Genomic DNA, 7,269 nt, shown 5'->3' with positions numbered 1-7,269 from the left:
TTTTCTCTCACTCTATCAGAGCAGTTGGTAGTGGTAGGTAGCTAGGCACCATCTAGTTCTTCAGAGTCATAGAGAATGATATTCACGTGTTCCATTAGTCCATTGGACTAATTGATTCCAAGCATCTTCAGTTCACATCACTGTTTTTAATTCTGCACATAGAGTCCAATCGCTGCACTTTAAAGGGCCACTCATCCTAGATGATACTAAACAAAGTTGGATGTAGAATATTCTTTGTGGACTATCTTATACAAATTGAACATGGTGCCCTCTGAGACTATTGTCCTGAGGTCCCAGGCACAGCAACTCAATGCCTTAAGATGTTAGATAATATCTAAGAAATTTTCATCATTTTGTCCACTGTATGCTCCATCACATTCATAGTTGTTTTTGTAGCAAAGGTAAATGTTGTCGTTAAATGCCTTCGAGTCAGTTGCGACCCTGTATAGGGTTTCCAAGGAGTGACTGGTAAGCTTGAACTGCCAACCTTGCAGTTCAAACCAACTTTGCAGTCCAGCGCATTAACTCACAGCACCACACCAGGACCCAGCAAAGGTAAATAGCCATGTGCAAATATCCTCTTTCAAATTCTTACATAGTTTTGGGTATACTCCCATTCTTCCTCCTATACCCATTCAACCTGTGTCTCTGTACATGTATTTACCCATAGAACACTGGTGTTATAAGGTTGTGTATATAATATTATTTACCTCTATTCCCTTTAGCCCTTGCATACCTCCTTATGTCTTCACCTGTCTTAATCATTATTCTTGCACTTACCTTCTTTTATATTTTCCTTCCCATCATCAGAATCAACATGTGTCTCTCCTCTAGCCAGTGAATTCTTCTCCCTTACCTCCATCCCTGGTAACCATCAAAGAATGTTTCTTTTAGTATGAAAATTTTTTCTTGAGTTTTTACAATAGTGGTCTCATACAATATTTATCCTTTTATGATTGGCTAATTTCATTCAGCATAATGTCCTCCAGGTTCATCTATATTATAAGATACTTTACAGATTCAACCTTATTCTTCAGTGTTGCATAGTATTCAATTGTGTGAATGTATCTAAATTTGTTTATCCATTCTTCCTGCCAGTCTTTCTTTCACAAACTATCTATTGTTCTTCTAGCTGCTCCAGGCTGGTCTATTCATCCTTTTCAGTGGAAATTTCCTACCTCAGTTGGTTCTGGATGGGTTCTGGATTCCACTTATGGTCTTGTACAATATAAAGGCTCCACAGGAAGCCTCTTTCACAGGGCAACTTCTGACCCCCTATAAGGCATTCCAATCAATTATAGGCTAAAGACAGATTTATAAGCTTTCTGTAGTGATTATTCTGGCTATTCCTTTCTCCCCAACTCAAGTTTCTATTTTACAATGGTAGGCAAGGTAAACTAAGATTCAAAAGACAGCCAAGCATCTTAACACTATTCCCCTCTTTTACCTCTTCAAATCATGCCTCTATCCCTGTATCCTGGAGCCCTGTTGTTCTAAGGTTGTGTGTACATCATCATTTACCTCTGTCCCACTTAACCCATGTGAACCTAACTGTTCTCCCATAAGCCTTGCTCTTCCATTCCCCTCCCCCTTCTAGTATATTCCCCCTAACCCCCTGGCACCCAAGCTATCCTGTGTCTATTCCCTACCCTAAGCTCTATCTTCCCCTCCCTCCTTCCCCTCCTCACATCCCATACATCTTGGTAAGCAGCAAATACATTGTATATATTTTCCCCTTTTAGTGTGGGTTCTTTTTCTTATTCTTTTACAATAATGGCCCTATGCCGTATTTCTCCTTTTGTGACTTACTAATTTCACTCAGCATAATGTTCTCAAGGTTCATCCATGTTATATGGTGGCTTGCAGCTTCCTTGTTGTTCTTCAAGGTAACACAGTATTCCGTTGGGTGTATGTACCACAGTTTGTTTATTCATTCTTCAATTGTTGGGCACTTAGGCTGTCTCCATCTTTTTGCTATTGTAAACAGCACTGCTATGAACATTAGTGTGCATATATCTACTCATGCTATGGCTCATATTTCTTGTGGGTAAATACCAAGTAGAGGAATCGTTGGATCATGAGGTATTTATATTTCCAACCTTCTAAGGAAGCACCATATTTCTTTCCAGAGTGGTTGGACTATTTTGCACTCCCACCAACAATGTAGGAGGGTCCCAGTTTCTCTGCATCCTTGCCAGCATTAATTGTCTTCTAGTTTTTTGATCTTTGCTGTTATTGCTGGTGTGAGATGACATCTCATTGCTGTTTTAATTTGCATCTCTCTAATGGCTAGTAATCATGAACATTTGTTTATATGTTTGTTGGCTGCCCAGATCACTTCCTTGGTGAAGTTTCTGTTCATGTCCTATACCCATTTTTTAATTGGGTTATTTGTCTTTTTCATGTAGAGGTGTTGCAGTTTTCTATATATTTTATGAAAGAGTCCCTTGTCTGATGTGTTGTTGCAAAAGATTTTTTCCCATTTTGTCAGTTCCCCATTTACTCTTTTGGTAAAGTCTTTTGATGCACATAAGTTTTTTTTTTTTTAATTTTAGCACATTTTTAATATGTACCATTATTTATTTTGTCTACTACTGTTTGTGTACTTTACAAAATATTTGGTAGTCTGTGTATTCCCTGTATTAGGGACCTCACATTTGTACCTATTTTTTCATTGATGACTTTCATAATATTGGGATTCACATTTAGGTCTTTAATCCATGCTGGATTGGTTTTTGTATAGGGCGTGAAGAAAGGTCTTATTTCAATCTTTTGCATATCGCTTTCCAGTTCTGTCAGCACCATCTTTTAAAGAGACTATGTTCTCCCGATGTAACATACCTAGGCAGTTTGTCAAAAATCAGTTGGCTGTATGTGGATGGGTTAATTCCTGGATTCTTGACTCTGTTCCATTGATCAATGTATCTTTCATTGTACAAGTACTAGGCTGTTTTGCCCACTGTAGCCATGTAGTAGATTTTGAAATCGGGGAGTAAGAGACTTCCCACCTTGTTCTTCTTGAGCAGTGTTTTACTTACTCTGAGTCTCCTTCCTTTCCATATACAGTTTGTAATTGTCTTTTCCATCTCTGAAGAATGTAGCTGGGATGTGGCTTGGGATACCATTATGTGTATAAATTGCTTTGGATAGTCTTGACATTTTTTACAATGTTGAGTCTTCCTATCCAGGAACATGATATGTTTTTCCAATTTGTAAGTTTCTTTTGGTTTCTCGTAGTAGTGTTTTGTAATTCTCTTTGTATAGGTCCTTTGTTTTTCTGCTTACATTTATTCCTAAATATTTCATCCTTTGGGTGGATATTGTAAATAGTATTGCTTTCCTAATGTCTTTTTCAGTGCTGTCATTGATACTATAGAGGAATTCAACTGATTTTTGTATGTTGATCTTATAACCTGCCACTTTGCTGAATATTTCAATGAGGTTTAGTAGCTTTTTTACTGAGTCTTTGAGGTTTTCTATGTATAGGATCATATCGTCTGCAAATAGAGTTTTATTATCTCTTTGCCAATTTGAATGACTTTAATTTCCCTATCGTGCTGTATAGCTTGGGCTAATACTTCCAAAACAATATTTTAAAGGAGTGGTGACAAAGGGCATCCTTGTCTGGTTCCCATTCACAGAGGGAAGTCTTTCTGTTTCTAGTCATCATGAGTGATACAGGCTTATCTTCTCATCTTTCAAAATGTTAGGGAAATTTTCTTCCAGAAGCTCTTCAACTACTCCTCTGTGGACTTCTCTGATTCTTCCTGTTCCAGAATGCCAACAATTTTTAAATTGTTCTTCTTCATGTTATCCAGCATGAATTTTAGTCTCTCTTAGATTTTTTTTAATCCTTTTTTCTGGTTGCTCTTCTATCTTAGCAGTATTGAGAGATTTGTCTTTCTGATCACTAGTTCTGGCTTCTATCTCTACTATTCTGCTCCTTTCTTCTTTCAGTGTATTGTCTATTTCTGATATTTTATTATTAATCTTCTAGACCTCTTTTTGCAGATTTTGAATTGTTTCCAATGCTGTATCAATCTTGTTTAATTGCTTTCGTAGTACTTCCCTGACTTCTTTCTTGTTTTCCTCCACCCCTTTTCAGCGCATTTGAATTTGTTTCCATATCATTCTTCTAAATTCCTTCTCAAGAAAATCCAAAACCTGCCCTTCCTCTTCTGGAAAGCCTTTGTCAGTCTCCAGCTCATTTGTCTCAGTTACTCTTTTCTGTTTTTAGACATGTTTTGAGATCTTTTGTTGTTTTTGGTTTGTCATTTCCAGCAGTTATGTGGGTTTTTTAATGCTTTAATGGATGGTTGTTGTTGTTATTAAGTTTACTGGGTGTCTCCTGGTGGATATGATCAGAAGATAGGTTTCACCTTTTGCGTGTAATGCTTAGCATCTGTTATTGGCTCTTGTCTCAATGGTGGAATATTATGGGACATGTTTGTAGCTTGACTATATGGCCATAATTGCTGTCTCTTCTTGGGTAACACAGGGAGAAAAAACTCTCACCTCCAGGAAAAATGTGTTATCAAAAGGACCAAAAGCAGAACCAATATAAAAGCAGAGACAAAAACCACCACTTTGAAACAAAAATAAAACTGTGACCGACTGCCCAGTCACCTTGCTACACAGGCAGTGTGTGTGTACTGTAGAAGCCTCCAGCAGTGGGTCGGAGTGTCTGCTTGCTCAGGTCCCTCCTCTAGTCAGCACTGAAGAGGTGCACCAATTGATATTGAGAAGCAGGAAAACTATGGTCTCAGCATTGGACTTTTTTTGGGGGGAGGGTTGTGTACCCACCTGCCTGAAGGCATCCAGGCTGGGCAAAGAAAGCATGACAGGGAAGAGAAGGAAAAAATGTGTAGCATCCCTCACACCTCCTTTTGCAAATGTCACTGCATGGCTTTTAGCACAGGTTCCCTGTTCAGGTCTGGCTATAGCCCCACCCTCTGAACTTGACCTAGGCGGAGTGACCACAAAGGGAGTCTAGTCTCAAGCAATTCCTAACTCACAGTATTTTTTTCATATCATGATTTTTCTACTTGCGCATGCGGGAAACTGACACGCTGTATCTTATGGTAGATCCAGAGCTCTCGTGTTGTTCCATGAGCGCAGCTTCTCTCAGTTTTCAACCCCACCCCCACAGAGCCTTTCCTACCTGGCTGTCTCTGCTGCCCACCAAAAACGAAATTCTCAAATTTGTTCTTTTGCCTTTTCAATGTATTGTTAATTTCAGAAATCTTAATATTAATCTTCTGGATTTCTATTTGCAGGGTCTGTTTTGTCTCCAATCCTTTATCTAATTTGTTTTAATGTTCCTACTGAGCTTTCCTGATTTTTTCCTTTGTTTTCCTGAATCTTTCTGTCAATCATTTGGCAGTACCTAAATATCATTCTCTTGAATTCTTTTTTGCAGGTAATTGCAGTGCATTATTTTTTCTCAAAAATATTTTCTATCTCTGCCTCTTGGTTACTTATTTGAGCCACTCTGTTTTGTTTCTTCTTGTAAACAGAATTGTCTGCTTCTTTCAAGACATTTTGTATTTTTATATTTGTATTAATTTGTTGATTGTATGTTGACGTAGTCTTCGGTACTCACCAACTGCCTCCTATTTGCTGTTACTGGGAGATGAGCTTCTGTATCATTCTCTGTTTACTGTCCATACAGTTCAATTCAAGATGGATTTAGGTGATGTTGGCTGTTATTTATTACAATGATGTTGATGCTGGCTGTTGTGTATAGAAATGTAGCAAAGAAAATTGGTATTAATAAAATATTAATATGGATATTAATAAAATATTAATAACACAAAAATTAAATTAATGAAGGGATATTTTTTACTTCTTTTCTTTTTTAATATGGTAAGCATTAAGTGTAATGAGGTACTTGCTGAATGGAAACATCTATACAGAGATGAAAAGAAAACTCAGATAAAGGAGACAAAATGAATAAATTAGCATATTTTTTGAAAATGTGGACTGAGGTGGGTTCTAGAACACTTAAAGAAAAAAGGAAATAATAGGTGAGAATGAAGATAAACTATAGAGCTAGAGATGGATTGTAAGGACATTCCTAACTGATGGCTACTATTTTCTCTGTGAACTCATCTTTTGAAATTAAAAGGGGAGGCTATAATACTGACAATTTGTCACCACATTGTTTATATTAATGAAATATTCAAGGCAAGTAAAAATGCTTACCATATGGGTAGAATGCCAATTATTTTGAGGGAACCTGGGTTTGTTTATCAGCCGATGTACCTCATGTACAGTCATCACTCATCTGTCAGTGGAGGTTTGTGTGTGTTGCCCTGATGCTGAACAGATTTCAGTGGTGTTTCTAGACTTCAAAATAAAGAAATAAAAGAATAAACCTAAGAAGAAAGGTCTAGAAATCTACTTCCAAAAACAAGCCAATGAAGAAATACCCTGTGGATCACAATAGTACATTCTGCAACTCATTATGGGGATGTTGCAGGTCAAGTCAATGTTTCATTCTATGATTGAGGGAGTCACCATGGGTCAGGCAAGACTTATTTGACAATAGCTAACAGCAACAACATCTATTATATAGTCCCTGTGTGGAGCAAAGGCTAATGTATTCAGCTGCTAGCAAAAAGTTGGAGGTTAGAGTATATCCAGAGGCTCCTCAGAAGATTGGCATGACAATCTACTGAAACATTAGCCATTGAAAGTCCTGTGAAAAACATTGTACTCTGACAGACATGGGCTCATCATGAGTCAGAGCCAAACCAAAAGAAAATCTTTTTTATTCATTGTATATTTTTAAGAAAAAATTAAAACTATAAAACCTGTTGCTGTCAGGTGCATTTGGTTCCAACTCATGATGACCTTATATATATTAAAGAATAGAATGGCTCCACAGGATTTTATTAGCTATAATCTTTACAGAATCAGTTTTCAGGCTTCCTTTCATGGTGCTTCTGGATGAGCTCAAACTGCCAGTTTTTAGGTTAGCAACCAATAGCAAATCAGTTGCATCAGCCAGACTCCTGCTTTAGTATTATTTAAAAGAGGATATGCATTGCATATTCCCAATTAATAAAAACATTGAATATGTGTAGAGTTGGAAAGACTAGAAAGATATACACCAAAATATAAATTATACATATAGCTATGGATAGATAAACTAGAGATGATTTGCATTTCACTCTTTACACTTTTCTGGATTTTGCTAATGTTCTAAATAAATATGAATAGTTGTGTGCATGATATGTATATAGTAATTAGAAACAAAAAAATATT

Source organism: Chrysochloris asiatica, unplaced genomic scaffold (assembly GCF_000296735.1).
Source record: "Chrysochloris asiatica unplaced genomic scaffold, ChrAsi1.0 scaffold00126, whole genome shotgun sequence".
NCBI lineage: Eukaryota > Metazoa > Chordata > Mammalia > Afrosoricida > Chrysochloridae > Chrysochloris > Chrysochloris asiatica.
This window is presented reverse-complemented; position numbering follows the sequence as displayed.